We start from the raw sequence: 20,694 nt of genomic DNA, 5'->3' as shown, positions 1-20,694 counted from the left end.
TTTAAGAATAAACCCTTTATAAAACCATGAAACATGCTTCATAAAATTTCCATGTAATCGCGCCTTGCAAAAAATATTTCGAAAATACTTTATACTGTTATAACCGCGATTTTAACTTTCACATGAGCTTTTATTTTAAAATCATTCAAACTTTATGGGAACCTTTCGAATAACTTTACTTTGTCAAACGTTTTAATGCCACGAAACATCAAGTAATATTATATGGCAAACCTTTCCCACATGGGCTTTGGCCATTTCTACTGCTTACGACTCACTAGACAGAAGAAACCGCTAACTATGGACGCCTTTAACTAATCAGAATGGCTTCCCAAAATTCTCAACCGCGGCGGCAACTACAACTACGACCTTTAATTTCGCTTGCGTATTTTCTCGTTGGCTTCGGTTGCGCTTTCAAATAAACCTTTGAACCTTGCCCACGACTTTTCCTGGCTGCAACGATTGTGTATATAGGCCGAATAGATTCTTTTCTCTATTAACATGGCTCGTCTTATGATGCGTTGCGTGCTAACGCTATCCACGATATAATGCCCTGAATTTCACTGTAGGGTGCATGCATTATAGCTCAAACAAGAGGAAAAAATATTTCTCTCTTCTCTCTCATGGATTACTGTTGATCCTTTCTCCTTGGTTCATTGTAAACTCACTCTGATACCAATTTGTTGGAAACGCAGAGGAGTCAAAGCACAAATTCACACACAAAACACACAAGCTGTGACTCTTCTATTGATCATACAAAACTTGATTAATACAATGAAATCGGTGAAGGGTATTTAAACCTTTTCGACTAACAACTTACCTAAAATATATTAACATGCACACACACTTAACTCAGTTAACTCACACTCTAAATATGGAATACACTTAACTTGACTCAACCTTCAACACTTAGTTAACTGATTTTCTAATTTTAGCCAACTCCTCATGCGGGAGTAATTACAATTTCTAACAGAAGCCGCAGTTGCTCAACCAGCGAATGGGCCCTTCTGGCACTTGTCTCCCACTCCCTTCCTCTTGCATTTTTGAGCTCTCCTGTGATGCCATTTTCCAGATGCTTCTACTGTAATCTTGAGTCCCATGCCTTTCATTTCAAATTCTCTTGCAAGGTCCTCCTTGCAAGATTTGATCAACTTCTCTTCACCGGTTAAAATCAAATCATCAACATATAAGAAAATAATCAATAGTCTACCTTCCACCACAATATGATAAAGGTTTGCATTTGTTTCACTTTTGGTGAATCCCAACTCGGTAAGATAGTCGTCGATCCTAGTCTACCAATCACAGGGTATTTGCTTGAGTCCATACAATGTTCGCTTGAGTATGCACACATGTGACTCTCGATAAAAGGTCTCAAAACCTTTTGGTTGCTCAATGTACACCTCCTCCTATATAACTCCATTGCGGAATGTTGTCTTTACATTAATCGGGTGGATCATCCATCCCATCTGTGCAACCAATTCTAGAATTGATCTAATGGATGAGTACCTTGCTACTGGAGTAAAGGTCTCCTCATAGTCAATTCCCTCAACTTGAGAGAATCACTTGGCCACAAATTTGGACTTGTACTTCTCTATTCTTCCATCTACTGATGCTTACCTTGAAGATCCATCTCGAACCCAACATTGATTTATCTTTTGGTCTTGGGACCACTTCCCAAACATTGTTCTTTATAATGGAATTATATTCCTCTACCATTGCATCAACCCATATAGGTTGCTCTATTGCTTCCTCGAAATAGGATGGCTTAGTCTCTACAAGCTCAGTCATTAGACCCATGTAGCTAGTGTATTGATCCAGTGACCTCCTCTGCCTATGGTGTGAAGTGGGTGCTCCCACATTCTCTCTAGCATCATGCAATGATTTGTCAACTTCCCTAGTTCTTTTCCTTCCTTCTTTGGATGATTCTGCTTGGGTGGGTGTTTCCACTCTCTACTCCTCAAATTGTGGCCTCTCCACAACTTCTTGAGGTTCTTCCTTTGGAGCCAAAAACTTATGATTTGAATGCAACTGAAGCTCCTTATTAAGAGAACATCTCATTGCTTTCTCCTCATCAAACTTCACACCCCTTTGCACAATTGCCATTCTTAGGGATGAAAAGTATACATGGTAGTTGTGAGGAGTTTTTGTATAACCCACAAATACCCCCAACTCTATTGTCAGCGCTAACTTCTTCATTGATTCTTTGGAGACATGGCAATAAACTGAGGCTCCAAAAATCTTGAAGTGTGACACATCCAACTTTCTCCCTGAGAAAGCTTCCTTTGGTGTACTCATGCCAATAATTTTATGAGGACTCTTGTTCTACAAATAGACCATTGGGTTGCATACTTCAGCCCACAAGTGTAGAGGTAGGCCTTGGTCATGAAACATCGCCCTTGCTGCTCCCACAATGCTTCGGTTCTTCCTCTAAGTCACCCCATTCTGTTGTGGGTTGTGGGGTGTTGTCAACTCCTATCGAATGACTTCTTTTGCATAGAATTTTTTAAACTCATTTGACACGTACACAACTCCATTATCTCTCCTGAGATCCTTCACCTTCTTGCTAGTTTTTTCTCAACCAGTGCCTTGAATTCAACAAACTTGGGGAATGTCTCATCTTTCTTCCATGTGAAGAAGATTTAGCTCTTTCATGCCAAATCATATACAAAGATAACATAATACTTGTTCCTGGCAATGGAGGCTATCGATAAAGGGCCACATACATCAGAGTGGATCCTTTCAAGCACTGCATGTGCTTTTTTGTCTTAATCATGGAATGAGGCTTTTGTGTAATTCCCCAAGGTACACCCTTTGCATGTATATTGATGCTTTAGTGCTCCTTTGGGGAGACCTGTGGTAATCTGTTGCATAATCTTCAGGGTGCCATGATGAAAATGTGGTCTTTTATCCAGGTGGATATTGGTGGCCACCTGCCTATACCACCTAGACCCCTAGTCAGTTTCATTTGTTTCCTTGTTCATTTCAGCATTTACTATTTTTAGCAGTTTTTTCAGGTCTTGAACTTTCGGAGAGGTTTTGACCCCCTAAACGACATTTTTTGGGGTCCGGGATAGGCCCGTAGCCCTAGGCAGGGGTTTGTGTCAAAACCTGTAGTACTCGGCAAGACCTTTCCAACAAGGTATCATGCACGCTAAACGGAGATAATATGACCAAGTTACGACCCCGGGAAGTTGGATGCCCAACTAACACCAACGGGGCCGACAAACTCTTGGTGTTACATTGCCTGGGGTTAGGGTTTTGGTTGTTTATGGTTTTCTCATGTTTTCCAATAATAAATAAGCCATTGAGCCTAATTGTAACATTGTTCATAGGCATGTAGCCGCCACATCTGTTCTCAGAGATAAGCTACCATCGCCAGAGCTATCTTATTTCCATTCTCTTTGTAAGCATAATTTAGTGTTTTTCTATTAATGAAATGAAGTGTTTTTCTACTGCATCTCCGTGCTTATGATTATATCTGTAAGTTGTTGCGTTCTTGTTTAAGTTCGGACCAGTGGTATCAGAGCGGTATGCTCTTTCTCTATTTTTCTTTGCATGTCCCCAACGAGGTCAGGGTATAAGGAGTTAGGGATCGATTTGGTTGAACCATTGCAGGATCAACCTCGCAAAACCTGATGACCTCCCATGGAGGAAGAAAATAAAGACGAGGGGACAGGATATCCTTTCAAAATGTTGCGACAGAGGGACGCAATGATGGATAATTTTGCCCAGATCCTTCGATGGCTATCCATAGGTGATGCATCTTCATCTAACAACCACTCTGGAGGCACCACTCCTTTTAAGGTACAAGTTAACTTCAATATTCCCATATTCGAAGCCCTGATAGATGCAAACGCTGTAGATAAATGGTTAAATATGTTGGAATGATATTTTCCAGTTCATGACTTTTCCAATAGGGAAAAGATTACTTTTTCACTTCTCAAAGCCACCCCACACATCAAGGACTGGTGGGAATCCTATTGTGAACAAAAGGACGAGAGTGAACCCTCGTTGTTTTCAGCTCCACCCACTTGGAATTCTTTCTGAGACACCATCAAGGAACAATATTACCCTATTGGGAGCTATGAAGATAAATACATAAAGTGGACCATGCTACAATAGGGAAGGGACCAAGATGTGTCAGAGTTCACAAATACTTTCCATACCTTTCGCAGGACGCTGGGTATGAAGGATACTGAGCGACATTTCATGCTCAAGTACTGCCACTGTCTACACAAGTACATCCAGGACGCGATGGAGTTCCTGGACATTTCCTCGCTCGGCATGGTGTATCGATACGCTGCAAAGATTGAGAAAAAGTTTAAACATAAGAAGTGGGACTTTGGATCTACGAATCCAAAGCAAGGAAAATGCACCCCCAAACCACAGAAAAAAGGACTTGTTAGCGCTTGAAATTTCACCTCAAGCTGAGAAAGGTAAACCTCAATGCAACATCAAACCACTTCGCCTCGTAGCTAGCCCTACGGGGCGGGAGAGGGCTCTCTCTGGTCTATCTCGGTGAAATATTCAATGGATGAGATGACCAATAGGGTAACACTGATTTTAGGCTAGTAAACTGATCAAAAAGGTTGATTTGGGGTTTTTAGGGTTTTCGGTGGCAAATTGAGGGGATGGCAATTTTGGGTGCGGGGATTGGACACAGTTTCTGCAGGGGGTTCTTTGGGGCGAGGTAGGAGACAGTATTGATGCCTTTGATTGAGGTGGATGGTCAGGAATGACAGGTGAGGAGCTAAGGAGAGCAAACAATAACTTTGAATTCTCCTTAAACAGTAGAAAACATTGAAATTAAACAAACTTAAAAGCAGAGCATGACAGTCATGAATTCTTACTTTAACACTTCGTTTGCTTAATGTGCAGAAGGAAAAGAAAGGAAATGATTCACATAACACACTTACAAGTACATAGAGAAACACACCATCAATACATGTAACCACAAGAATCCCAAAAAGCACTGCAAAACCCTGGTCTTCCTTAGCCAAAATTGCAGAGACACAGTGAATAATACAATGATAGCTTCTCCCTCAAGAGTCCAACCATGAAAATGAGCAAGAAAGTACATAATATAGATCATCTAACCTCTTTCCCTGCCTCCATGGGTCGAGCTCACTATCCTAGGATCTGTTTCAACCACTTCTAAACTAAGCACTACAAATTAGGCAGTTAAAACAACTTGCCTCTATAAGCTAGGAAACCAATTCATTCATTTAATTTTCACCTTTTTCATGAATGAATCTTCTAGAAGAGGTACATAAGTGTAGAAGTGTCATAAAAGTACATTAATTACATCAAAGAGGATAATAATCCACCCCAAAAAGTCAAACAGGGTCAAATTGCGTTTTTCTGAGCTGTACACTGAAATTTGGAGAAATTTGCCTGACGGGTCGCGCGCCTCTGCCTGACGGGTCGCGCGCCTTTGGGACCACTTTTGGGGCACTTCCAGGTGTCCAAATTGAGCAAGAGTAGGCTTGTTGGAAGGTCCGTGAGTCTACTTTCAAACCCAATTGGAATTTCTGAATTTGGTGGTCATTTGCCCCTCCAAAATTGCAATCTCCCAAGACTGCTTTCTGTGTCTCAAAAATGTGGCAGAAAGTCATTTTTTGCTTGTTTTTTGACTTTCTGGAGGCTCAAAACTTCATAAAATCTCTTGGCCATGGATGAGCATATGTAACTTCTCATGACAAATCTGGAAATGCTGAGTTTTTGCAAAATGGAGTTGCCAAGATGAAGGGTCGCGCGGGGGGTGAGACCCGTTAATGGAGAAAACCTGTAAATTGCTTGAAAAAACCAAAATTTACCCAAAATGCTCAAAATTTCTTGGGATTTGTGCTGTGGCTAGGCTATTTAGTGCCTTGGTCCTTCAGTGAAGCCTCGGCCAAGATATGGAGGGGATCGGGCATCTTTCTCCTTTTTTGTGCCTTGGCCAACCGCCTTTGGAACATCTTCATCTTTGCCTTGCACACGTGCATTCTTGCCCAATAATGGTTCTTCATGTTTCTCAACAATTTTTTATCTTGGTTGGCCTTAGCCAACAGCCTCTCCAAGTGAGCATTGAGCCGGATAAGCATGGACTCTCGCTCAGCGGGCAATAGATCACCGGGTCTTCTTCTATTCAAGATGCGATCTCCACGAATCCTCCACAACTCATCAAGAGCTTGCTCATCCTCCAACTGCTTGTTGCGCTGCTCTAGATATGAGATTGTCCATTGTGCCCCCTCTAATCTCCTCTGCAATGCATCATTTTTAGCTCTAAGGTGCTGAATGATTTCCTTTGACTCCCGGCTAGGAGAACTGACATCAAGATCAATAAGCTCTATATCTGGAACACTTGATGGTCCCTCATCAATCCTGGGCTGCTGAAGAAAGCGAGGCCCCTTCCACCTGATGTGGAGATAACATTCGCTGAGCCGATGAAGAAGGCGAGACCCCTTCCACATGCTGTGGAGAAAGTACTCGCCGAGCTGCTGCAAATAAGGCCCTCTGGCCTCTCTGATAAGTAACCAAAGGTGAGGAGCTGACATGTCTAGTGACGGGGATGTCATGCTGCTGTGATGGTCTTCCCTCCTCGTGAATAACCTCAGGATGTGGTAGTGGTGGTGCTGTGAAAAGCTCACGAGAGATGAAATCCTCCCATGAGATGCCCTGCTGAGCCAACTGATGTAATACCACAAGCTGAATCAAGCCATAATGGTAAAGGCTCCTATACTGCTGTGCCGGGCTCTTCCTCTGCATCATGGACACCATCCTCTCAATGTTCCGATAGAAGAAAACAGGGATGTTCATCATCCGTACCCGTGTGAAGTGCATCAATAGGCGAATATGGTATGAATATACCTGTGAAAATCTGCCCTCACAGGTAAAATAGAGCATGATGAGCCTCATCATGGGAGCATACTCACTCCTGAGAAATCTGAAGGGAAACACACCTGTCAAGTGCCTCATAAGTGCTGGTCTAACGAAAGGCTCAAACTGAACACTGTCCAACACCTTGCGCTTATTCCATACCTCTCCGACATTAGGTATCCCTGTGGCCTGTGCAATCATCTCGGGTGTCAATGTAAAGTCCACCCCGGAAAGGTTGACATGTCCATCATGCAAATGTAAAACAAATAGGCGAGCCAACTCTCTGTGATGCTGAATCCGAGAGATCCTCTCGCAAAACTCATAACAAGACATATACCGGAAACATGAGACTGCCATAGGACAAGCCTGTAAATCTGTCAAAGAAGTGGGTTCCTCTCTCTTATGATGACCACCCTTTCCACCCTTATGAGGCCTCCTCTGTACCTCAAACTCTGAAGCTGATGCCTGGTCATCACTTTGCTCGTAATTGGTTTCGGTTTCTGACATTGTTTAAGGAGCAAAGTGGCTGAAATGTACTGCTGTTTCTGCTTGGTAAAATGCTGATTAAAATGCTCACACAATTTGGCGATTTTGTGGCTCCTTGATGAATTTACAGGCAGTTTTTACAATGAGGGCGCTGACGGGTCGCGCACCTCACCCAACGGGTCATGCGCCTCTGACGGGTCGTGCCCATTATAATTTTGCACTGTCGGAGGGCGCCTGACGGGTCGTGCGCCTCTGACGGGTCGCGCGCCTGGTCTGACGGGTCGCGCGCCTCTGCAACTCACAAATTCGCCTCAAACTCACTTGCAATCACTTGCTCAATGACTTGGATGCACAATGAGGCTCGATGGAGGGAGATTGGGCTTTTATAACCTTGATTTGAATTAATTTCATGCCCAAACCCATTTTGTAATGTTTTTCTTTGACACTTTATAAACTTGATGTTTTTGGTTTCCTTTTGTCCTGAAATTGACTAATTTGATGCTTTTACTCGATACTTTTTGCAGGGATAACATCTGAGGGATCTTGGCAAGGGAGCTAGGGTTACATGTTGTCTTTTGAAGCCTTTTGAAATTTTACCATTTTTTACAAAATTTTGAAAAATGACCTTGGCTTTAAAAACAGGGTTTTTAAATCCAAGGTGAAATTTAACTGTACAAGATAGAAATTTTCGAAGAAACACTTTGAAAAACATCCCTCTGGCTTGCTGGGCACTTATTGACCTTCAGAGACAATGACTTTTAAGACAAACTTGACCAAAACCCTAGACCTAGAATTTGACTTCAAGACAAGACAAGTAAGCTTGAAAGAGTCTAAGGACTGAAACAACCTTGATCCAGCAATGCCAAGAGGGGGACAAAGGCACCAGCTCCTCCATCAGGGTTATGGCATGCCTAATGGAATGCAGAAAATGACACTGATGAGACACCTACTTATGCAAATGCAAAGAGCTTTGATTGCTGATGGAGGGCTACTAGACCGACTCTAACAGGACCAAGCCAAGGCGAGGCTACCCAAGACAGCCTGTCAAAGCTGCAAGAAAAGAACATCACCACAAGGACAAACAAGGACACGGGAAAATTGTGTGAGTTCCATAAGATCTCCACTCACAATACAAGTGAGTGTTGGGCCAAGCAGTCACTGGTGTCTGAGCTAAAGGCTCCTGAATTGGACGCAGGTTCCGAATTTGAATCAGAACCCGATAAGGGAATTAACAAAGGGAAGCAGATCATTGATGCGGATCCCAGTGCCACCATGGCGACCACAAAGATACAGAAAATTGAGCCTGAAGATCTAGAGGAGGGGGAAAGCCTCTTCCACTCATAGATGTGGGTGAAGGGTTCTCCATTGCAGTTCATTGTCAACAACGGGAGCCAAAAGAACCTCATGTCAGTAGAGGTCGTGAAGCGACTGGGCCTAAAGACTACATCACATCCACAGTCGTACACCATCGGATGAATCCACCAAGGACGAGATCTTCGCATCAACCAGCAATGTTGCCTTCCCTACAGCATCAAGCCCTTCAGGGATGAGGTACTGTGTGACGTTTCTCCTCTTGAAGTTTCTGATGTATTGTTAGGACAACCATACTTGTGGAAGTGACATGTTGTATATGAGTCTAGACCTCGCTTTGTGATTATTACTTTGGCTAATAGGTTGTACAGGATACCGGAGGTAGCCCCGCATACCACCATCTCTTTGATCACTGTAAAGCAATGCAGTAAGATCATTTCCCAGACCAAGAAATTTGTTTTCCTTATGATTTGCCACCAAGGAAAGAAGAAGGTTGTGTATATATGAAACTTCTCATGTAATTTACTAAAACACGAGACTCAAATCTACTCTATTATTCTGCAGAATTTAATTCACAATCGAGAACATAAATCATAAACATGAAAGAATATTTATCACACATACACAAAGATTTATCTAGGGGAAGGAAACTCCTCAAAACCTCTTCCTATCTATGTTGCATTAATCAAAGCATAAAGATGAATACATATGCTTGCTCAAGCCTGCAACTGTATAGTTTATCCCTCTGTTTGATTAAATAACTCTGGCCAACACTTTGAGAATTTTCAAGCCCTCCAAGCTCCTATTTCCTTGTGTTGTTCCTTGAGGAATTATGGCCCTATTAATTAGGAAATTCCTCAATTGGAATTGCACAATTATTTTAGGCTTATTCTCTGACTACATGCACCACTTGTACACTTCGGAATAGTTTACAACTAATAGTACATTGCCTTGGAATCTCCATCTCAATCGGGTAACCCGAATTATCTACACGCATAAGTTATTTTTGGTTGATTGATTAGTTAAGTGGTTGATCACTACAGTGGTTATAGTTACACTTCCACAACTTGACCTTCTAATAGTTCCTCCAACAATTACAACTAGTTTAACTGACCATAACTCAACTTAACTGAAATATATTGCTACAAATTATAAATCAATAATATTGAATTGAACTGAAGCTTCCCTAACTCTAATTAACTGAGTTAATTGAGTGACAAGTTCCATGTCACCTCAGTTAACTACCTCCAATATTTCTGTTGAAATGGAAATTCGAATTTTCTCTAGTTTGACCAAGACAATGTCAAATTGATATTTTCTTGCTGCATTTTCAACATAACATGTTAAAGAAAAATAGTATGTTCACTTTACATTATGGACACACCAATTTTGGTAGCTCTATCCCTTACATTTTATATTTTATATTTTATATTTTACATTTTAAATTACGCTACATTTTACGTTTTGCATTTTGCATTTTACATTTATATATTCAATTTATTTGAATATTAATTAAAACATATGAAGATGACATTTATTTTATTATTTTATTATTTTGTTCCTGAGATTCAAAAAATATTGACATATATACTTCCTTATATTACGCCTACACATCTCCCCATACTAGGTTGTAAAGTGCTTCTCACCACAATAATTCAATAGAAGTTAATTGCTACCATCTATTAATAATTAAATAAATTTTAGAATCACAATTCCAAAATAAACATAAACACACTTATGTACATAATTATATAACAAATTATTTATTTTCTTTAACCACACTTATGTACATAATTATATAACTAGCACAACCACATTAATAACACAAACTAATTGCTCTATATTGTGCTCTCTTTTCTATTAAGTCTCTCTTTCTCCAATAGTTTCTTTCAATTCCATTTCTATTTGTATTTCATACAACCCTTGGACCATACCATTCATTTTATGTTGATGATGATATAAAAATGTTATCCATAATCAAGATGGCTCTATCATCCATTTTCAATTAAGTTTATTAGCCGAAGGCTTCCTATTTCAACCTCAAGTGGATCAAGCTTGGTTGAATTTTTACATCAACAATGAAGATTTAATGTCATGCTAATTTGCTTCATCTTAAGACTTATATACGGCTCAACACTGATGATTCTACTTTCATCGCTGACTAATACATGACGGAGATTGACACGTGGCTCGACATGGAATGACACATGCACCAACTATTACTTTGAGACAATTGGTTGTCGTAAGACTTGAACTTGAATTTACGCATGTACTTCACAAGCGGACCGACGAACTGGTGTGCCATGTCATCTCAGATATGATTTAACGAACCTGGAGGTAAGCTCTCGATGCCTCCACAATTCGATCTGCCGCCTTCCGATGTACCTATATTTACGCCGAATGTGTTTTCTTTATGAACTTTCATGTCCAAACACTGTTCACTGCATCAAATCAATGAGCTTTAATTTTTTCTTTCAATCCAATGATATTTGACCAAGTGGTTCATCCCTATTTGATCACGTGGGTCGTCCCCTAAAGCACAACCACACCGTCGCTGCTCTTCCATTTCAAAATTTTCGTCGGGATATTGCCACTAAAGTTGTTGTTTGGTATATTGAGGAGCTCAAGTACTACGATACAAAAACATTGCATTTGGAGATGAGCCATGTGAGCTTGATCAATGAAGACCATTTCAATGTTTGCCCATCGGGTGTTTCACGAGCATGGAATGTCCCATTCATCGGCATTAAGAACAATAATAAAAAATAGTTTAGCATATCAGAATGGTTCATTAGCCTGACAAGATTTGATTCACTAATTTCACACTCAATGAGTTCCTCCTCTTCATATTTTTCTTGGTGGATCAAAGAAAGTAGATCTGATTCATCTAACATGTTGTTATTTCGTTCCTCGCGAAATTGTACTTTCTCAATCACTAAGTGCTCCAATTTTAACTTACCAAATGCTACTTTAAGCAGGTGACCCTCCACAGAGTGGGTTGCGATAAGCCTATAAACATGCACAGGTCGTGTTTGTCCAATCTTGTGGCATCGATCCATAGCTTGCATATCCATTTGAGGATTCCAATCACTTTCATAGATAATACAAGTGTCTGTAGCAGTAAGATTGATTCCAAGACCACCAGCACGTGTGCTTAGAAAAAAGATACAAAAGTTGCTATCTAGGTCATCGAAATCCCTTATTTGATTTTTCCTATCTTCCAACTTAACACTTCCATTAATGCGACAAACATCATATCCTCTCTCACTTAGATAGCTAGTATTCCAACAAGTTAAGAACTTTAGTCCATTGAGAAAATATCAACATCTTTTGTTTCTGAGATTTCAAATTCGTTAATAGCTTGTCTAGCAAACCAAATTCACCACACTGCTTAACCAACTACTCCAGTTGTGCATATTCAAATGACTCAAAAGATCAAGGTGGTTGCAATTCTTTCGCAGTTGAATCATGCCTCATCCCATTGCTTTGTTTCCTAGCTAGATCAAACCAAGATTCAAACTCTTCACATAATGTGAATATTTGAGGCAAAATGGACCAAAGTTCAACCAAATTATTTTGTAGGGTCGTTCTAGTCAAAATCAACTTATTTTCAATAGGTAAGGTTTTCAATTCCCTCAGCAATTTGTAGTTGGAGCTTTTTAATCAGTGTCCCTCATAAACAACTATATATTTCCAGTCATAGCGAGCCAAATATTTTCTATCATTCAAAACCTCATATGAAGTGACAATAATAGGGAATTTTGGACCCACTGTGTGAGGCATGTGGATTTTCCTCTGCTCTTGTTGCTCAACTTTGGAATCGTGATAGATTATAGCATTCATGCTTGGAACAAACCTATTGATTTCAGTCACCCAATTCGAGAGAGTTGAAAGAGGACAAACTATTAAAAAGGGCCCATGCATGCCCATCCCCTTAAGATGAGCAAGGAGACCAATAGTCTGCACCGTCTTTCCTAAACCCATTTGATCTGCCAGAATTCCATTTGTGCCAAAGATAAATCAACCACTTTACACCCTTAATTTGACATGACTTTAACCTTCCCCCGATCAATAGAGGAACAAGTTCCATCTGTTCTTTCCAGTTCCTCTCCTCCTCTGTTAAATTATCAGAAGCTTGAACTGGGGTGCCTCCTATGCAATTCTCAGTCATAGCATTGATAGCATTTTTTTACTTTTTCTGTCTGATAAAAGTCTGCATTATTAGTCACCATCTTACGCTTTCGACCCCTACCACTTTTCTTCACCACACTTGATTTTGCATTGCCATTCTCGCTTGGAATAAATGTGATGTCGTCCATCTTCTCAAGAAAAAACTCTAGATAAAGTTGAGTATGACTAAGAATCTCATCCAATTTGTTAAATAACACATGATCCATATGTGAACTCTCATCGCTCAGTTGCTTTTCCATTTCCTTCTTTTCTCTCTCAGCTCGTTCTTCTTCTAGGCGTTTCTGCTCCATGGCCATATCCTCTTAAACTTCCAATGCTTCACCATGAACTAATAAATCATTATCCTCTGCATCAAAAACTGGCACTTTACTTCCAGAGATTCCCTCATCTTCTAAAACATATATAGGTGAATGTGCATCTCCTTTAAGACTTGTGGTTGAATCCTTCTCCATTTTTAAAATCATTCCTCAATACCATTCTGACAATGGTCCAATCTCTCGATAGAGTGTTAAGCTCTTCGCCAGGATTATGCTCCTGTGTCCAATCACATGCATATTGCATGAGTTTGAAAGATATGAAGTTGGGTACCAAGTCCAAGTGAAATTTTCACCCCTCAAACTTGGCCCCTGAAATACACCTGCGCAAGGCACGCTAAAATGAGAAGCTACCCAGATATGAATGTGCTTTAGGAGTTGTGTTGAGAAAATCGAGAGCATCTCTTAAGTTAATGTTTGAATTTGTTTTAATGGTTGACTCAATGCCCTTACTCTTTCAATTTTTTTATTTTTTACTTTTATTGTTTTGGTGTATTTTTGTACATACAAAATAAATGAAAACGGTCAAGTCAAAATAAATGGAGAGACAAGAATATCCATGGACGCTACACTGTACCCTTCTTCATATCCTTCCCAGGACAAACTAGAGCCCCCTAAGTGTAGGAGTCGCAAAAAGCCTCCCAATTGGAATTGTTTCAACCAATTTTAGGGCACCGAATAAACACCCAAAATCCAACCAATTTTCACCTGTGACAGAACCCTACAATATCCCCCAAAACAACCAATCGAGTGGGCCAAACTTAAGATGCTCTGATGCTTGCACATGAGGGATCAATCCTTGCACCTCTGTTTGTTTTCTGTGTAATATCTTTGAGTTTATGCTTTACTTCCTCACCCTCCACGCAAAGAAAGATAGAGACAATGAAGTTGAGACAAAATGAGCCAGAGCCACAATGGAGGAGAGAAAAAAAGAACGAAGTTGAGACGAAATTGCTAGTTAAATATTTTATTATTATTTTTGTAGTCATTAGAGAAGTTGTGAAATAAAAAATAAGTGTGTGATTCGGTCTTTTAACCATTTATTTAGTGTTAGAGGTATCTTAAAAATATCGTAGGCCAGGCCATTTTTTTAGTTGTAATTTTTATTATATTATGAAGGGAGAATAATTATTATTTTTTATTACACAATAAAAATTAAAATTTTAAGTTATATATATATATATATATATAATGAATCTATAAAAATAATATATTAAATAATAATGAATTTGTTTTTAAATAACGAATTAAATTATAATGAATTTATAAAAACAATATATTAAAATTATTTTTTAATAAATAATTAATTTATAAAAATTAAAAATATGATTTTAAGTTTTAATAAAAAATAATAATTTATTTCTCAATTATCCACATTCATATTCATTTTATAATTTAAATATTTATAATATATAAAAAAAAATAAAATATTTAATTATTTCATGTAGGAATTTACAGGGTAAGTTCTTCAGACAGAACACCAAAAGGACACTGCTTACAACCAGATCACAGATCAATACACCAGTATTTTTGACGTGGTTAAAACCCTCAAAGAGGGAAACAGTCCACGGCTTGAGCCAACGCGGCCACTTCAGGCTATTTATTAATAAAAAATGAAAATTTACATAAGCTTCTCTCATAGACGGATTACCCTACAAATGACCCTCCATGCGCTTTAAATAGAAATCATGGACCAATCGGGTGTGAAGCCACGGATCAAGTGTTGGTAATACCGAGGAGAGAATGAACCGTCGGATCACTACATATCGTGACCGTCGGATTGTAAGTTACAAAATGTACATAGTAAAGAAACACACTTTACCTAACCCTATACTAGACCAAGTTGTACTTAACTATTTCCTATGTGTCGGAATATCCTAACATCCCCCCTTAAGAACAACTTGGGATAGGATTGAAGGATTTACAAATATGACACAATAGGAGAAGGAAGGAGGCACTAGAGCCTATCCCCCCTGGGTGACAACTTCCTGAACTCCAACCATAAATCGAAGTTTAGTGAACTTCTCCTTTGTGAGAGCCTTTGTGAAGAGGTCTGCAACTTGATCATCTGTTGAACAATATTGCACTTCAAGAACATGGTCGTGAATGAGCTTCTGATGAAGTGCATGTGCAGTTCAATGTGTTTTCTGCGCTGACGTTGGACTGGATCTTTGCATAGTTGAATGGCACTTTGATTATCACACCAAAGTATAGTCGGATGCTGCTGCTCAAAGCCAAACTCTGATAGGATCTGACGAAGCCACAAGGCTTCCTTACTAGCTTCTACGGCACCACGATACTCTGCTTCTGCTGACGAAAGAGAAATGACACCCCGTTTCTTGCAAGCCCATGTAATAGGTCCTGAACCAAGAGTGAACACATAACCGGCCTTAGACTTCCGATCATCAGGGTCACCAGTCCAATCAGAATCAGTGAAACCAACCAATAAAGGAGCTGCTTCGGCACTGTAATGAATCCCAAACTGAATTGTACCTCGAACATAACGAAGTATTCTTTTAGCTGCTTTCCAATGACTTTCACGTGGGGTTTGCATAAACCGAGCAACAAGGCCGACAGCAAAGGAAAGGTCAGGACGAGTATGAGTTAGATACAAAAGTTTTCCTACAAGTTGACGATATAAGGTAGCATCAACTTCAGGAGAAGTACAAGTGACTGAAAGTTTGACTCTAGACTGGAAGGGAGAAGGGGTTGGCTTACAGTCTTCCATGTGAAAATGGCGTAGAATATCACAGGCATACTTGGACTGGGAAAGGGAAATACCCTCCTTGGATTGCAAGACTTGAAGACCGAGAAAATAATGTAAGTGTCTTAAGTCTGTCATTTCAAATTTCCTTTTAAGGCTGGACTTCACATGGTTTATAAGGTTGGGATCACTACCGGTAAGGATAAGATCATCAACATAAAGAAGAAGAATGATAAGAGACTTGCCCACTTTCTTGGTGTAGACAGTATTGTCAGAATGACACCTAGAAAAGCCAGATTCTAAAAGAAAGCTATCCATTTTGGCATACCAAGCCCGAGGAGCTTGCTTGAGACCATAAAGGGATTTCTTAAGTCGACATACAAGGCTGGAGTCTGTTTGTATGAAGCCAATGGGTTGTTCCATATAGATTTCTTCATGCACGTCCCCATGCAAGAAGGCAGATTTAACATCTATCTGATGGACTTCCCATTTGAAAGAGGCAGCAAGGGAAAGAACAAGGCGGATAGAGTTCATTTTGGCAACAGGGGAGAAGGTTTCAGTGTAGTCAATGCCTTCAACCTGTGAAAAACCCTTAGCAACAAGACGAGCTTTATGTTTATCAATTTTCCCATCTGGTCCATACTTGGTTCTGTAAACCCATTTGCATCTAACAAGTTTTCGTCCCTTTGGTAGAGGAACAAGATCCCATGTATCATTTGCCAACAATGAATGATATTCTTCATTCATAGATGCTTCCCAATCTGGATGGCCTGAAGCTTCTGCAAAAGTGTCAGGATCATAATTCACTGGAGCTTGAGCTAGTAAAGAAGAGGCTCTGTCAAACTGAGAATGTGTGCGTCGCTGATCTGTAGGATCACCGGCAAGATCACCTGCTGCATCCCGAGTAGCACGAACCCATCTTGGAAGTTGAGGAGCTGAAGGAGGATCTTGAGAAGGTGGGGGAGGATTGTCATCCTCACTTTCATCATCTGAAGAAGAAATGTTTTCAAAAGTAGAAGAGATAGGGAGAGGTGGCACATCCGCCGGACTAGGCTCACAGGCCGATATATTTTCAGCAAATTTTACATCTCTTCTAATGATAACATTTTTGGACTTAAATGGAATAAGTCTATAGTCTTTGACATCTTCAGAATATCCAACAAAAGTACATTTTTCACTCTTAGGTTCTAAAGCTTTATGCTTTTCATCTGGAATATGGGCCCATGCTTCACTTCCAAAAACACGAAAGTGACTTACATCTGGTTTAATTGAGCTCCATGCTTCTTCTGGAGTGATATTCTTTAAAGCCTTAGTAGGAGTGCGATTTATTATGTAATTTGCACAGTTAATTGCTTCTGCCCAAAAACTAAGACCAAGTCCTTTATATTGCAGCATACAATTAGCCATTTCCTTTAAGGTGCGATTCTTCCTTTCAGCTACACCATTTTATTGTGGAGTATATGGAACAGTATGTTGCATTTGAATTCCATTCTCAGTGCAAAAGTTGATGAATGTGTTTTTAACATATTCTCCGCCATTATCAGATCTTAGCTTAAGAATTTGATGTCCAGATTGTTTTTCAACAAAGGCCTTGAAGGCCAAAAATGTGTTAAATACTTCACTCTTGAGTTTTAAGAAGTATACCCAAGTGCGTCTGGAGAAATCATCAATGAAAGTTAAGAAATACTTGCAGCCAGAGAATGAAACAACTGGAAGTGGACCACATAAATCACTATGCACAAGCTGTAAAGGGGCTGAGGCATGCCAAGAGGCACGTTTTTCAAAACTGTCCCAATGATGTTTTCCGAGTACACATCCGGAACAAACACCATCTCTGCAAGATACCATAGGAAATCCTGTCACCATATTTTCTTTACATAGACGCTGAAGGGAGCGATAGTTTAAGTGACCAAATCGCTCATGCCAAAGTTTGCTCACTTCATCGTTATGAGCAACAAATACTGAGGGAATATTTGATGACCCAAAGTTGTGAAGCTTATACAACCTTGTAGAATCATCAGCAATGCCAGTAGCTAAACTCTGTTTAGGATCTCTTAGGTCCTTGATTACAACATCATGAGGTGAAAATTCAACGATTTTACCTTCACCTGAATGAGTTATCTGATATACGGATAGAAGGTTGCAGGATAAGGTTGGAACACATAATACATCATTAAATTGACCATTGTCTAGATGAACAGTTCCAGTCCCTACAACATTAAGAGATCTATCATCACCAACATATATATTTTTGGTGTTACAATCATTTAAATAAGAAAACATGGCTTTCTTTTTGGCCATGTGATAAGAAGCTCCAGAATCAATGAGCCACTCATGAGAATGAGAAGAAGAAGATACATTTAATGCATAGCCAGACCGAGATGATTGACAACCACATGCAGAAAGTGCCATTCCTGAAGATGAAGTTGAAGTTGAAGAATGCTTCAAATGGATGTTATGCTTCTTCATTGCTGCTTCCAAGGCTTCCATCTTCTTAAAGCATTTGGATTCTAAGTGGCCATCTCGATTACAAAAGTTGCAATGTCTATCAGTCTTCTTCCATTTGTTTTTATTTGTCTTATCATTTTGCTGAAATGATTTTTCATTTTGAGGCTGAGATTGCTTAGGACCCTTGTTTGGTTTAGGACCATTCTTTTTAGGATATGACTTCTTAGGATTCTTTGAATTTGGTTGCTGCTGGGCGGCTAACGCTTTCTTGGAAGAGTTTCCAAGATTAAGAAGACCAAGGTGTAAGAGTTTTTCTTGTTCTCTTATTAAATAATCACAAAAAGAGTCAAAGGAAGGGGGCTTGTAGTCTGTTCCTTGAGAAATGAAGGCTTCTCTTGTAGAATGGAAGGTGGAAACAAACACAGAATAGGCTGGTCCCAACTTAGTAAGAATGGAATAGATAAGGTTACTATCTTCTTTCTTAACCTTAACACCTTCCAAGAGATATCTAAGGGTCTTGAACTTGGACAAGAAATCTTCAATGCACGAAAAATTATTAGGGTCCAATGTAAGCAAATCATTTTCAAGTTGATGGGCTCTAAGTTCATTTTTAATCCCAAAAACTTTAGTGATTTGTTTCATTGCTTCATCAGGAGTATCAAGTTCTGCAATATGGAATCTTAGATCTAGAGAAATAGACATCCCTATCAATCCACGTGCTTGATCTTGCCTATTTTCCCATTTAGCAGCCTTATCTTCATCCTTCGGTTTCTTTTCTTGGCCTGAGGCTATTCTGTAGAGACCTTTACTTCTAAGTAAATCCTCAATGTAGGACAACCATTGGAAGTAGTTGGTGCTGTCAAGAGTAACTTGGTATTGACTTTCCATTTCAACGGAAACTGAAGCTAAAGATGCTGAAATTAAGTGTTCCAATGGATAGATCTTGAAAAATTAGGCTGGTTTAAAAAAAACGGTTCTGAAAACGGCTTCCGGATGAAGAAGTTATGGCTTTTTGAAAAAAAGTTGTAGAAGTTGCCGACGAAGTGCGGAAATGAAAAATTCTCCCTTACAAAAAAGGAGATTTGAACCCAAGACCTCTATTCTCTTAAAATAGCTTTGAACCAATTGAGCTATACAAAAAATTTGAGAGAGAGAGAGAGAGAGAGAGAGAGGTTGATGCTTTGGGTTGCGTGCTTGCTTTGAGAAAGCTCTTTTTCCTACAAAACAAAAAACACAAAACCCAACACGGACATGCAAAGAAAACGAACCTTACGGCTCGAAGTCAGCTTTAGCCAGAAACTAAATATTTTCCTCAATGTTTCTAATTTTCCGAGATCACACTAAGGCGTAGGGAAAAGAGCATACGCATGAGAAAAATCCTTCCTTTCTGTTTCTGATTTGCCCAGATCGCACAGAGTCGCAGGGCAAAGAGCATATGCAGAAATGAAAGGTATAGATCCGGTAATAAAAAAAAGCTAAATAAACCGAAACCGAAATAAACAGAGAGAAAATAACTGTAAACTGCGAATAAACACTGTATACCTCCAGATCTTAAAAATGACGCAGCTAGCGCTACCGGAAACCTTTTCGCGTGAAACGAAAGGGGTTCCTCACTGGAACAGATGCTCCCAACACAATAGAGCAGTCCTTTCGGCCCGAAAGTAGTCAGAAACAATAGATCTAGGAAACGACAGTCGCATGCAGTTCTACCGGCTTCAGATTTGGATCACCAACGGACGCGACCCTCAAATAGCTTTGATACCATGTAGGAATTTACAGGGTAAGTTCCTCAGACAGAACACCAAAAGGACACCGCTCACAACTAGATCACAGATCAATACACCAGTATTTTTGACGTGGTTAAAACCCTCAAAGAGGGAAACAGTCCACGGCCTGAGCCAACGCGACCACTTCAGGCAATTTATTAATAAAAGAATGAAAATTTACATAAGCTTCTCTCATAGACGGATTACCCTACAAATGACCCTCCATGCGCTTTAAATAGAAATCATGGACCAATCGGGTGTCAAGCCACGGATCAAGTGTCGGTAATACCGAGGAGAGAATGAACCGTCGGATCACTACATATCGTGACCGTCGGATTGTAAGTTACAAAATGTACATAGTAAAGAAACACACTTTACCTAACCCTATACTAGACCAAGTTGTACTTAACTATTTCCTATGTGTCGGAATATCCTAACATTTCACAATTAACTTTAAATAATTATTTAATATTAAATTTTTAAATTTATTTCACAACTTTAATTTACTAGAAGTTTTTCAAGTGTATTATTTGTAAGTGAATGAGTATTTTCAATGTTGATGTTATGACTAGGATTAGATTTGTTATTAGTATAATCTTTTCATGTGAATTGACAA

General features: G+C 39.6%; 1 protein-coding gene and 2 pseudogenes across 1 annotated transcript in view; 1 reads left to right on the top strand and 2 right to left on the bottom strand.

Moving 5' to 3' along the window:
- Nucleotides 1-20,694, top strand: part of LOC149210468 (uncharacterized) — a 70,089-nt gene that overhangs the window by 25,736 nt on the left and 23,659 nt on the right. The gene's annotated exons all lie outside the window — the stretch shown is intronic.
- Nucleotides 11,286-12,125, bottom strand: LOC149210470 (chromatin remodeling protein DDM1 pseudogene; annotated as a pseudogene).
- LOC149210469 (chromatin remodeling protein DDM1 pseudogene) lies at nt 12,133-13,298 on the bottom strand (annotated as a pseudogene).

This window comes from Pinus tabuliformis, chromosome 1_2, assembly GCF_031772625.1.
Source record: "Pinus tabuliformis cultivar Carrire ecotype Pingquan chromosome 1_2, CPIR1, whole genome shotgun sequence".
In the NCBI taxonomy this organism is placed as follows: domain Eukaryota; kingdom Viridiplantae; phylum Streptophyta; class Pinopsida; order Pinales; family Pinaceae; genus Pinus; species Pinus tabuliformis.
This window is presented reverse-complemented; position numbering and strand designations above follow the sequence as displayed.